Source organism: Eumetopias jubatus, unplaced genomic scaffold (genome assembly GCF_037043125.1).
Source record: "Eumetopias jubatus isolate StellerSeaLion01/CBP00866 unplaced genomic scaffold, mEumJub1_p1.0 scaffold_2, whole genome shotgun sequence".
Classification (NCBI taxonomy): domain Eukaryota; kingdom Metazoa; phylum Chordata; class Mammalia; order Carnivora; family Otariidae; genus Eumetopias; species Eumetopias jubatus.
This window is the reverse complement of record NW_028274808.1, coordinates 40,004,316-40,017,648: the sequence shown is the minus strand read 5'-3', so window position 1 is coordinate 40,017,648 and position 13,333 is coordinate 40,004,316. Positions and strand designations below refer to the sequence as shown.

At 44.1% G+C, this 13,333-nt stretch overlaps 1 protein-coding gene across 6 annotated transcripts in view; it reads right to left on the bottom strand.

Annotated features, from left to right (window-relative positions):
• The window catches only part of CSGALNACT1 (chondroitin sulfate N-acetylgalactosaminyltransferase 1), a 339,564-nt gene that overhangs the window by 286,317 nt on the left and 39,914 nt on the right, over positions 1 to 13,333 (bottom strand). Inside the window, exons 1-2 of one of the 6 annotated variants that reach the window (XM_028124038.2) lie at positions 5,854 to 5,871; positions 3,926 to 3,992 (exon numbers count right to left, since the gene is read on the bottom strand). The exons of 3 other annotated variants lie outside the window; for them this stretch is intronic. The gene's annotated coding sequence lies outside the window, so the exon portion shown is untranslated. Of the gene's footprint in view, positions 1 to 3,925; positions 3,993 to 5,853; positions 5,949 to 13,333 lie in introns of those variants that run through there. 2 more of the 6 variants (XM_028124037.2, XM_028124039.2) reach the window with 2 other exon arrangements.

Sequence of the window (13,333 nt, the reverse complement as noted above, 5' to 3'; positions counted from 1 at the left end):
CAAAGAGAGATGACCATAGCCCGCACAAGAAAACTGGTGGCAAAGGCGTGGAGGAGGGGAGGACTTGGGAGCCACGTGGAAGCAGTTTCAGTCTTAGTGGGCCTTAGCTCTGGGTGCCAAGGGAAAGGAGTGAGGAGGAGTCTGGAATGACACCCAGATCTCTGGCCTTGGTATACGGTGAACGGTGGGACTGAGCCCCAGTGTGGACTTCAGGTGGAGGAATGGTAATGGCAGGGAAGGGATCCAGACAGAACTGTGAACCAGATCAGTACGGGGTGGGGGGTGTTGGCCATATCCTTGCAAGGCAAGTAGGCATGAAGTACCAGGGCAGGGCAGAAGGGGGACAGAAGGAAGAGCAAGAGTGATGGTCAGGAAAGTCTGGAGACTGAGCCAAGTACAACAGGGGTGGGGGTGGGGCATCAGAGAGTGAGCAGCACCAGCGCTCTTGGGAATGGGGCACCAACAAGCACCATGCTGTGGGCCCAGCTGCTTCGAGGACCTCACTGGGACTGAGTGGAATGGGAGGTAAGGAGCTCATTTTGGGATATGCTGCCTTCAAGGAGCTCAAGAGGGAGATGTATCCAGGAGCCTGGAGTTCAGAAAAGAAGGTCTGGAAATAGAGATTCGAGGGTCATCAGAAAATATGTGGAGGGGGATGCCCTACCCTGGAGAGAGGAAAGAGATTTAGAAGGATACTGAGAGAGACCTATCTAAACAGAAAGGAAAATCAAAGGGAAGTGGGGTCCCAGGAACCAACGAGGCAGGTCAAGAATGAAGTAGTCCTGCACCGATGGTCAAACTCAGCAAAAGAGTCTGGGAAGATGGAGGCCCAGCGCATCTCCAGACTTCACAATTAGAAATTCACAGTGAGAGGGGTCAGAGCAGTTCGTAGGAAAGCTTGAACTTCAGGTGGCAAATAGCGAGTCAGAAGTTATAAGGTGGCAGCAAAATGTAGGCTATTAGAATCCCACTTCTGGGTGTATCCAGAGGAAATGAGAACACCATCTCAAAGATGTATCTGCACTCCCATGTTCACTGCAGCATTACTTACAGTAGCCAAGACACAGAATCAGGCCGAGCAGCCACTGAAAGATGAATGGATAAGGGAAACCTGGTGTATAATTGCAATGCAATATCACTCAGCCATTAACAAAGAAGGAAATTCTGCCATTTGTGACAATATGGATGGACTTTGAGGATACTATGTTAAGTAAGACAAACCAGATAAAGACAAATCCCTTATGTTCTCACTTGTATGTGGAATCTAAAAGAGCTGAACTCACAGAAACAGTAGAATGGTGGTTGCTAGGGGCTAGAGGGTGTGTGAAACAGGGAGACACTGCTCAAAGGGTACAAACTCCCAACTACATCATGAATAAATTCTGGGGATCTAATGTGCACAATGGTGAGTATAATTAACAATACTGTCTTACAGACTTAGACCTTAAATGTTATAACCACATGCATAAAAAAGGTAATTATCTGAGGAGATGGAGGTGTTAGCTAACGTTATTGTAGTAATCATTTTGCAATAGATATGTGTATCAAGTCAGCACATTGTACACCTTACACTTACATGTGTTATATGTCAATAAAATCTCAAAAAAGCTGGCAGGGAAAACCTCTAGGTTGTTGGGAGGGGCCAGCGGGAGGTAGCTGTGAAAGAGAAGTCCCATGAGGTGTCTACAGTCATGCCATCTTTTTTTTTTTTCAGATAAAGAAAAAATAAGACCCAGATATTTGTCCAAGGTCCCTCAGCTAAGTGGGAAAATGGGAATTCAGTTCCCTGCCTGCTGGCTCCAAGACCAATGCTCTCTCTACCCTAACACTTTGGAAACATCATGTTTTTGATTAGGATGTAGGAGAAAACCTACAGCCAGGGATAATGGGAATGCTAACAATAATATACTCTGTTAATGCCTTTAAGTTTTCCACAGCAATAAAAATACTGGAATGGGCACATAGCATAGGGCATAATCTCAACAACATTCATACAACCCTTCCGTATGGACATCTACATTGGACAGAAAATGAAATTGAGGCTCACAGGCTCAGTAACTTGCCCAAGGAGAAACAAGGATTGAGTGAGGGAGCAGTGATTCCAGAAGAGGTCAATCTGGAGGCACTGTTGGGACTCCCTTAAAACTTAGGTGAGGGGGTGCCTGGGTGGTTCAGTAGGTTAAGCGTCTTCTTTCAGCTCGGGTCATGATCTTAGGGTCCTGGGATTGAGTCCCACATTGAGCTCATTGTTCAGCGGGGAGCCTGCTTCTCCCTCTCCCACTCCCCTCTGCTTGTGCTCTCTCTCTCTCTCCCTCTGTCAAATAAATAAAATCTTTAAAAAATAATAAAATAAAAAATAAAATAAAACTTAGGTACGTACCTTACACCTGTCAGGATGGCTCCTATCCAGAAAAAAAAAACAGTAAATAAACAAAAAACAAAACAAAACAAAACCTCAGGAAATAATACATGTTGGGGAGGATATGGAGAAACTGGAACCCTTGTGCGTTGCTGGTGGGAAAGTAAAATGGTGCAACTGCTGCAGAAAACAGTATGGCTGTTCCTCAAAAAAAAATTTTTTGTAATTGTCATATGCTCCAGCAGTTCCACTTCTGGATATATACCCTAAAGAATTGAAAGCAAGGTCTCAAAGAAATACCTGTATATTCTACATTCAGAGTAGCATTATTTGTAATAGCTAAAAGATGGAAGCAACCCAACTGTCTATCAACAATGAGGAGATAAACAAAATGTGGTACATACATTGGGATGGAATATTACCAGCCTTTAAAGGAAATTCTTTTAATCCTTTAAAAAAAGTTATCATGCTATAATGTAGATGAAGCTTGAAGACATTATGCTAAGTGAAAGGAACAACTACTGCATGATTCTACTTATATAAGGTATCTAAAGAGGTCAAATTCATAGAAAGAAAATAGAATGATGGTTGCCAGGGGTTGCCAGAGAAGGGGAATGAGAAGCTATTGTTTAACGAGTACAGAGTTTCAATTTTGCAAGACGAAGAAGGGTTCTGGAAATGGATTGCAACTGTATACTTAAAACTGGTGAAGATGGAAAATTTGATGTTATGTGTATTTTGCCGCAATTAAAACAAAAACTTAGGTAGGTATTATTTCTTATTTCAAAATAAGAAATAAGGCACAGAAAAGTTAAGTCTTTTTTTTATTATTATATAAATCATTTACTGCAAATCTGGACCTAGATCCTAAACCTCTTACTTGTGAGATCTTATTAGATAGTGCTCATGGTTTGGCTTTCAACTTTGACTCTGACCTGAGGTTAAGCAAATCATTATAACTTGTTGCCATGGTCCTTCCTTATGTACATACCTTGCCTGGAAATTTTTTTTTCCTACAGAATCAGGCTAATTACCTTCCTTCTCTGCACCTCTTGACTGATATCTGTAGTGTTTTTATACTACTGTCAGTCTGCCTACAGATAACAATATGATAGACAGGATATGGATGTATGACAGAGGCTTCGTCACCACCTCACATAATAGGTGCTTGGGGAGCACCTATAATGTGACCCACAGAATGTATCTCAGGGGTAAACTAAGAATCCGCCCTCACCTATACTGACAACTAACTGAGCTTAAAACATGGTATGTTCCCATATCTTTCTGTAATCTTTTCTTTCTTGAACAAAATTGCTAATGGCAAAAACTGAACACATGCTAAAAACTTAAATGACTAGACTACCAGAAGCTGTTGATGTGGGAGAAGGCAATCCAATTGCTAGAAATAGACAAAATTCTTTGAAACCTTTGAGGTGGCTTTCTTACAGTGAGCTCCCACTGTGGCAGAGACTGCTAGCCACCCATACAATATCCATCCTTCTCTTTTTTTCTTTGTAAGAGAACATCTGTATTTTTGAGGGAGGCAAAGTATCTGGGGAAAATTACCTTTTCCACATCCCTGGAAGATAGAGATGGCGAATAAGATGTTGATGGAAGTCCTTAGGCTGGATTTCTAGGAAGGAATTTAAAAGAGAGCTTATTCAACTGGCAGGTACCCTTTTGACCTTCTACCCTTTATCCTTTTTCCTTCAGTCTGACAGACATGATGGCTGGAGCTGCAGCAGCCATCTTGAGCCCATGAAGGAAGGAAAACAAGAGAATCTCAATTACTTGACATCCTTAAGACACCAAGGCAAGGTCAGCAACTCTACCTCCAGTCGTCTTGTTAAGGAAATAAGCCCTTCAGAGTTTAAAATCATGCAGTGGTGGTGGAGGGGTCTGCGCTCTCAGCCAAATGCAATTCCTAAGGAGGTATACTTAGGATCCTGAAAAGATCCTCTACCTCTGTGAAGTAAGACAATTTGTTAGAAATAAATGATGCTAAGGACAATGGTAATGATGGCATTAACCCTTATGAAGCACATTGTAGGTGGCAGGCATGAAGGCACAGAGAGGTTAGGTAATTTACCCAAGGTCTCATGGCTAATAAATGGTGAGGCTGGGCTTTAAATCCAGGCAGCCTGGCTCCAGGGTACATACGTTTAACTACAAGACAACAATATCAAACACAACAAACTAACAGACATTGCACAAACCAATCTCCACCGACACGCTAATCTTAAAAGAAGCTTTGTCAATTCATTAACGAAAATTCTTACTGTATGTCATCCCTAAATTGCTCCTCTATTTGAGAAATTATTTCCTGTAGGAACTGAGATTTTTGTAGCTCTGGCAAAACATCTGACTGGTTTCATAGCTGCTTTATATAGGTCATCATAAATACTGCTTAGACCGTTACCATAGTGTCCTGATAGAAATCCCTCCTTGCCACCACCCACTACTACAAGATTAGCCTCCCAAAAGTGGAGCTCTGATCACATCACACCCTTCACCAAAGTCTTCAGTGGATCTCTGTTACCTGAATAAAGTCCAAACTCTAACCCGTATCTGCTCTCCGCTCCTTTCCCACCTGCCCACCTCTCCCCTTCACACTCCAAACCCTCCAGCCAAACTGAGCTCCTGGTTGTGCCCTGTATTCCCCTGGGATTTCCCATCCTGCACCTTGGCATATACCATCTAGTCCAGCTGGATGCACATCCTCTCTCATGCCTCCCCCAGCCCCATGTGTCCCCCACCAGACTGAATCCTCAAGACCCAAGTCAAAACCTTGTGTGCCACATTGACGGCTCCTTCTGGACAAGGACTGAGCTGTCATAGTTCTGGTCGAGAAGGAAAAGCACTGGGTTTTAGGGTCTCCCGTAAAGAGAGTAAATGTAGCCCAGCCCTGCAACAGCCCCCACTTAGACCACAGCCAAGGACTAGGATCCCTCTCCTGCAACACTCACCCTCCTCAGCCCCCTTCCTGGTGTGTTCTCACTTCCCTCCATATTTTAGCCAATCAAAATCAACACCATGAACATTCTTCAAGCTAAAAATAGTTCCCAAAGGGAAACTTATAACCCTAAGGATCTGCAGAAAGGGGCAGGAGAAGGCCACGGAAGAGCTCTGACTAGCGCCAAGGAGTATGGCCAACATGATGCTACCGCCCTTCTGATCTACTGACCAAAATCATCCCAGTCAGGAACACCCAGAAGTCGCTTGCTCAAGGTTGTTACATCATAAGAAGGGGCTTACCTCTCCTAAACCTCAGGTGATGAGGATTGATTGCTACTGGTTGCATAGCATCTTTGCATAGGAGAACAAAATTCAGCCAAATATAAGGAATCCTCACGGCTTGCAAGGCTCACTGGTTGACACAAAATTACCGGATTCATTTACCCAAAAACATATTCTAAACCAAGCCATGCACAATATCCAAACCTAAAGCTACTCAGTATAGCTAATTTTAGATCTCAAGGAAAGCTACAACTCACAGTGTGCTCTAGGCAACTCTTCACTCCCAGGACGATACCGATACCGGTGATACTGGCTTTTCTTCCCTCACCTCACAGGCAGTTGTGAGAGGCCTCGGGGGCGGTGTGTGGCTATTTGACTCTTCCCCAGCAGCCGTCCATTCCCACGGGCACCACCCATGTCCGACTCGCTCTTCCTGCCTCCTGTACAACCAACACACCACACTGCCAGGGGAGACTTTTTTTTTAAGTTTTGAAGAAAGGAAAGGATAAGAATCCCCCAAATCAGCCACATTTAGTGGTTAATTGGCAAATCATTTGGCCATTCTCACAGTCTTGTCCCCCTCTGCTCCTCTGCCCCTGCCTGCCCCCGCCCCTGGAAAAACAAGGCAATAAATGAATGTGCTGCCAAAGAAGAGACAGGAAAAGCAACAGGGCATTTGAGTCACACATCCTTCTGGACCCCTGTTACATTGGGGGTTAGATGAATTTTTCCAAAGCACCACCAATACTCTCTTTTTAATTTAAAAATAGATTTCTCATCTCTCCCCGATCACACACGGCCCTTGCAAAGGCAGCCACGGCACGGAAGACAGTTGTTTATACCCTTTTCTTTCTCTGTCAGTGAACCCACCAATCCCTCCCCAATTTAACATTTAATTCCTTTAAATTAGGGAAAATTCTGTTTACAGCTCTAAAAGAATTTCACAAAAGGGCAGAGTCATTGTCCATGTGCTGTGTGCATCTGAGCCCGGCTCAATCCATATCTGTGTTGTGGGCAACAGAATTTCCTCAACATCCTCAAAGGAAGCGTTATTTCCTAAAAGGAAAACCACCACAGTGAAGACTGATGTTCACCTCCGGGAGCAGTCAGGCCACCACATGGGCAATCAAGAATGTGACAAATGCCAGTTCTAAAATCAGACACTGGAAGACACTGAATCAGGTTGAAAGGAGTGCCTCTTCCCAGGCCAAAGTCCACAAGGCATCCAGAAGAACCTCTTTATCGTCTCAGGCCACGAGGGAAAAGGAGGAATCATTTTAATGGGGAAAGAGTAAATAGCAGTAATAAAGGTCTGTGGTGGCACACCCCAGGTGCCTCTAGAGGTCAGGGTCCCCCCAGGATGTGACTCCAAGCGCAGGCCTCGTGCATGGGCCCTCACTTCCCTTATCAGAGCAAAATCAACACAATAGACAGTCCTCTAGCTAAAAATACTTCACAAAGGGGAAACTGTAACCCTAAGGCTGTGTAGAAAGGGACAGGAGGGAGGCTGTGGGGAAGTTCTGATGGGTGCCCAGCAGTCCCACCAACCTGAAGCTACTGCCCTTCTGGTCTAGTGACCAAAATCACCCAAGTCAGAGAAATCCAGAAGGTAGCTCAAGAAAAAAGTGAGGTTAAACAGGATTTGAGAACACCAACAGTGTCAATGGAAATACTGGCACTTAAGCCAGGAAATTCTTGTTGGCTGACAAGTGAAGCAGTTCTGTGTCCAAAAGCACTGTACAATTAAGCACAACCAATTACAACGTTTAAATCCTTGTTGATAGCTGCTCCATGAACTTCGGGACTCAGTAACACCTCCGTCACCAGCCAGTTTACCAATTATTTCCTTTACAGCCGCACGATTTAAGATAAGGACACTCATGTGGGATAGGTCAGCAGCAGGAAGAATGGTATCTCCACCAGAATGATACCTGCACCAGCACGGCATCTCAGTAACACGGTATCAGAGACGGAGACTGTTCTTATTTAAAGAGTCACTGAAGTGAGGTGGAACCATAGGGAGGCAGTTTAGTTTGGTTCTGAGGTCAAGGTAACTGATCCCATTACTCTGTTTTATTTCTTATGTTTTAATGGTAGAACAGTGCAATATTTCCTCCAGGCAAAGGAACACATACAGCGCATGCATCTAAGTTATGAAGCATACTGGGAATTCAGCACCCATCATCATGAGGGCACGGGGTACAGCCATCACAAGGGAGTCCTGCCAAGAGGACATATTTTCATCTCTATTAGTCAGGCTCTTTGAATCTGATCCAGTGATGAATAACTACTCCAGATTTTAGAAGCTTCTCCTGAAACTCATGGTCTACCAGGATTAAGGCATTCCCAGGAATACACTGAGGAGGACAGGTTTCCTTTACAAGTCAATCAAGTGAAATAAAGCCAAGCCCCTCCAAGTCCTCACCTACAAAACATGCCACCCAGTGTTAACAGTGAGTTAGGAAGGTCACATCCACAAGGTATGTACGAACCATTATATTAAAGGTACTCAGCAAGGGGCGCCTGGGTGGCTCAGATGGTTAAGCGTCTGCCTTCGGCTCAGGTCATGATCCCAGGGTCCTGGGATCGAGCCCCGCATCAGGCTCCCTGCTTGGCAGGAAGCCTGCTTCTCCCTCTCCCTCTAACGTTCCCCCTGCTTGTGCTCTCTCACCCTCTCTGTCAAATAAATAAATAAAATCTTTAAAAAAATAAAGGTACTCAGCTATATTCGTGCCAAAGACTTGGCACTGCATCCAAAGAAAGGAGGCCATATGAAAGGCAAAAGGTGAGAAAGACTTGCTCCTCCTTACCTCTTCAACCTTTCTCCAATTCTATTCACTATCCTATTCACTCCCTCTGAGTTTTAAACCAAGAAAGCACAGAAGTTCAGGGGGAAAGGGCATAGCCCTCAGCATTGCATGGAGAGGTGGCAAGAGCTCCCTAATCCTGGAGAGGTCTAATGCCCACACACCCCTTTCCTAATGTCCCCAAACAGGACACCCAGTACCCATCCCAGTTCTGTGTCTTAGACGTCTGTGGACTTGGCCGTGGTATTTTACTACTCTATATGCCTGTTTCATCATCTGTGCTTAATCATAGCCATTCCACAGAAAAGGACCACATCAGATAAAGTATGTGAAGGCCCTTTTAAGCTGATTATTATTGTATACATGTTCGTGTACTGTCAATTTATTATTATTATTAATTAGAAGATACTGAGGGCAAGATCAGAAAACAGGGCCAGGGCTGGATTAAAGGGTATGTTATCCTACATTCTGATTAAATGCTTACAGTGAGACAGGTACATCTTTTCAGGAAAGAAGTTAACCCTTCTTTAGATCTTAGAACTTAAAGTTACTCAGTGACCCGCTGATGCCTCTTGATATTAGAATTCATTCTCATTTAAGGAACATTTTCTACCTATGTATTATGCCAGGGGCGATGCTGGAGACCAGGAATACAGTGATAAACAAGAAAGCAAGGTCCTACCCTCAAGGGGTTTATATTCTAGTTGGGGGAGGGGAGACAATAAGCAAGTGAACAAAGTAACAGACATTTTCTATGACCGTAGTGCTAAGAAGGAAATAAATAGGGTACAATCTTTAGTCTAGCTGGTGACGGCGGGGGGGGGGGGGGGGGGCGGCTATTTTGGAGGGGCTGGTCAAGGAAGGCCTGCCTGAAGAGATACAATTTAAATTAAGAGAATAATGTGGTTCCCAGTAGAGGGAAAAGCAAGTGCTCCTGGGGCTCCGAAGCCCTTGGTAAGTTCAAGAGCCTCGAAGACGGCCAGGATGGCTGAATGCTTTAACACACTGCTTCTCAGCTTGGCAAGCAGTGGAATCACCGGGAGAGCCTGAGGAGCCATGGATGTTTGAGTCTGCTCCCGGACTCAAATATGACTGTCCCCGTGCAGCCTGGGCATGCGGAGTTCACTAGGCTCCCCAGATGTTTCTGAAGCACAGCCCAGGCTGAGAACCACACAGGGTAAGACAGCAAATAAGGCTCAGGACAGAGTCCTGAGGCACCTGGGGATTGAGCCCTCCCATTTGTAAAGGTCACTTCAGAACCTTTGTTCCAGTCAGCGACAACACCAAACACGAGTGAAGGCCAGGTTGGAGGGCATGTTCACGGTAGGTGTAAATGACTAATTACTTTTTATTTTCACTTCACAGCCTGGAAGGAGGCAAGACAATGTGTATGAAATATTACTCCCTGGAGGCTGACGGTTCCTCCTGAAGGAATACTTCTAGGAAAACATTGCAACTAAATCGTCTTAATCCATATCCCCTCAAATTGTCTGCAACTTTTGAATTAAAGTGTCAAAAAATACCAAAAACGAAGGCATAAATTAATTATCTCTGCCATCCCATAAAATGCATAATTAAAAAATTAACACAGCATGACTATGTATGGGGAGCGAACAGGGTCTGTGGTCCATATGTCGAGAAACAATGACCAGCTGAGAGTCAGCTGGGCAAGCTTGCTGCTGTCATCTGGTTTCTTTTACGGCACATATCATAAGGTGGTAAAATCATCTGTAAAAGGATGGTTCCGGCAAAAGAAGTAGATCATCGTTACCATTGTATGCTTCGTGACAGGAAGCACACCAAAGTCACTACAGTGGTTTCCTCCAGGAAGGGAAGGAGAGGAACAAAGAACACCTTTATCAGAAGTATTTTATTGCTTTCATTTCAAAAAAATCTGAGGCAAACATAGCACAATGTTATAAATATTCATTAATTCTAGGGAGTGGTCCATGAGTGCTTGCGGTATTACTGTCTGCACTTTTCTGTATGAAAAAGAAAAGAGAACATGTTGAATCAGTAAAACTTCTTCATTTAACACTTCTTGTATAATGTGTTAAATTGGGCTGAAACCCTGTAATTATTCCTTACTTACTGTTTGCCAGTTTCAGAGACAATGCTCCTGAATTCATCACCAGCATTTGTGCTCCTGTTACATTAACACTCGAGAGCTGTGAAATACTTTGTAGATTGTCTACTTCACATTTTTCCCTCCTATTCAACTGAACCACCCCTTAAACTCCTCTCTGACATTTCTCCCAAAAGTCCTGCAGAAAGAAGGATTAATTAGATAGCCCCCCTATTCTGCAAGGAGGACTGACTCTGTGGTTCACCACTCCACCAGAATCCTGCTGCTATCTTAGAGGTTTTTGGTCAATCTTTATGCATTCTTTTTTTTTCTTAATTTATACTTTCAATATAAATATATTTGTGTTTCAAATTTATTTGAAATAAATTCAGAGGGCAATTTAACTTTAGGTTCTTACGTGTTTTTAAAGGATAATTCAGAGTCCGCGTGCCAAGTCAGGCCCAACAAAAAGTAAGTAATCATCAAAAGTGATAGTTGAGTAGTGCTGGCGGGGGGAGAAAAGACAGAAGTTGGAAATTTTAAAACTGCTGTTTTCATCCTGAAATGTTTATCAATCAGTTTTACAGCAGCAGCAAACATTTCCCTGTTGCAGGAAGGTGGGGCAGAGAGGAAGCAGAAAAAGACACAAAGGAAGAGATTCTAACAAGTTCAACAATAAATTTTAAGAGGACTCAGTTTGGTGATGAAATATAATAGATCAAATCTTGCATGCTGAATGTCAGGAAGTAACGTATTCCAACACTGTGGCACCTATTTAAAGGGACAGCACAAATAAAACTTACATGGAAGCCTTTTTTTTTTTTTAATTTTTTTTTAAAGATTTTATTTATTTGACAGAGAGAGACACAGCGAGAAAGGGAACACAAGCAGGGGGAGTGAGAGAGGGAGAAGCAGGCTTCCCGCGGAGCTGGGAGCCCAATGTGGGACCCGATCCCAGGACCCTGGGATCATGACCTGAGCTGAAGGCAGATGCTTAACTACTGAGCCCCCCAGATGCCCCCTATATGGCAGCTTTTATAGTGCAAACTCCTAATCAACGTTATTACACTTAAAAAGTAGTATTTTTCAGAACCTTAAGTCCCCAGTGTATCTCAGGCAATTAAGAAGGAAGAACACAGGGGTGCCTGGGTGGTTCAGTCAGTTAAGCGTCTGCTTTGGGCTCAGGTCATGATCCTGGAGTCCTGGGATCGAGCCCTGCATCAGGCTCCCTGCCCAGTGGGGAGTCTGCTTCTCCCTCTCCCTCTGTCCCTCCCCTCTGCTTGTTCTCTCTCTCAAATAAATAAATAATCTTAAAAAAAAGAGAGAGAGAGAGAGAAGAAGAACATTGAGCATCCCCTAATTTACATCTATTCCCAGCTGACATGTGCCTTGCTTCCAGGAGGCCACTTCCCGCCTCTTTGCTGTGATGTCCCACACTCTGCAAAACTATGTAAGGATAAACTGACAGCATGTGGCATCTTTGATGTGCCTGGCACCAGTGGGCCAGCCACTTTCAAATCTTACTTCATTGACTCTTCCCAAGAACCCCAAATATGGTATCAGCTCCATTTTACCAGTGAGGAAGCTATGTGCCCAAGATCACAGAAGTAATAAAGTGGTGAAGCCAGGTTAGAATTCAAAGCTATTCAGCTTCAAAACTCATGCTCCTTCCCGTATACTCCAGCCAAATTCACAGGATCAGTGAGAGGACAGATGTGCCAAGATTTTAGCTGCCTGCACCAGGGGACCAAGGAAAGGTTGTGATGGCACTTTGTCAATTCACATTGCCTACCTCTATCACTGAACACTCTGTTCCTGAAAATTCATTCAGCTTGTTCTCCAAGGGCCCAAATGGCCCTGGAGTGCTTCTACTGAACTGCATGCCCACAAATCTCTTCCTTAGGAAATATTGAGGGCAAGATCAGAAAACAGGGCCAGGGCTGGATAAAAGCGTATGTTGCCCTACATTCTGATTAAATGCTTACAGTGAGACAGGTACATCTTTTCAGGAAAGAAGTTAAACCTTCTTTAGATCTTAGAAAGAACTTAAACCGGGTACCTGGGTGGCTCAGTTGGTTAAGCGACTGCCTTCGGCTCAGGTCATGATCCTGGAGTCCCGGGATCGAGTCCCGCATCAGGCTCCCTGCTGAGCAGGGAGTCTGCTTCTCCCTCTGACCCTACCCCCTCTCATGTACTCTCTCTATCTCATTCTGTCTCTCAAATAAACAAATAAATAAATAATTTTTTTAAATAAAAAAAGAAAGAACTTAAACCAAGTCTCTGCACTCCAACCACCACCATTGAAACACAGAAGCACCACCCACTGCATTTTTTAAAATTACCTTCCTGGCCAAAATGGTCCCAAGAAAGAAAAAAATTGCACAGATGGCAATTTCTGTTACCTCACTAAAGATGGGTGACCATCTCACTGAGGTCCCTAAATGCACAGATAGCAGCACAAGTGGGATATTCAAAATGGTGAGGGGGCAGAGTTTGACAGGGAGAATCCCAGCTGTGGCTTTGAACAATGAACCCAATAACCATAACTGACTGCTGTACGAGCTATGAGGTGGACCCTGTGCAGAAGTTTCAAACACGTCATCATAAGGAAGCACCGTCATGATCCTCCCTGCCAACAAAAAATATGTTCAAGAAACAGCCTAAAATGTTCTCTCTTTTCCCCGCCTCCCAACACTCTATCCCATCACTCTCAGGAAAGCTCACCTAGCTAGTCCCCATCTACTCTAATAGCTCCCTGATCCTGAATTTCCAGATTCTCCTTTATCGCTGAATTCCCAATTGCTGCTGGTTTGTGAGATCCTAAGCCATTCCACAAGGAAGTGCCTCTGGACGCTGTCAAAGGTA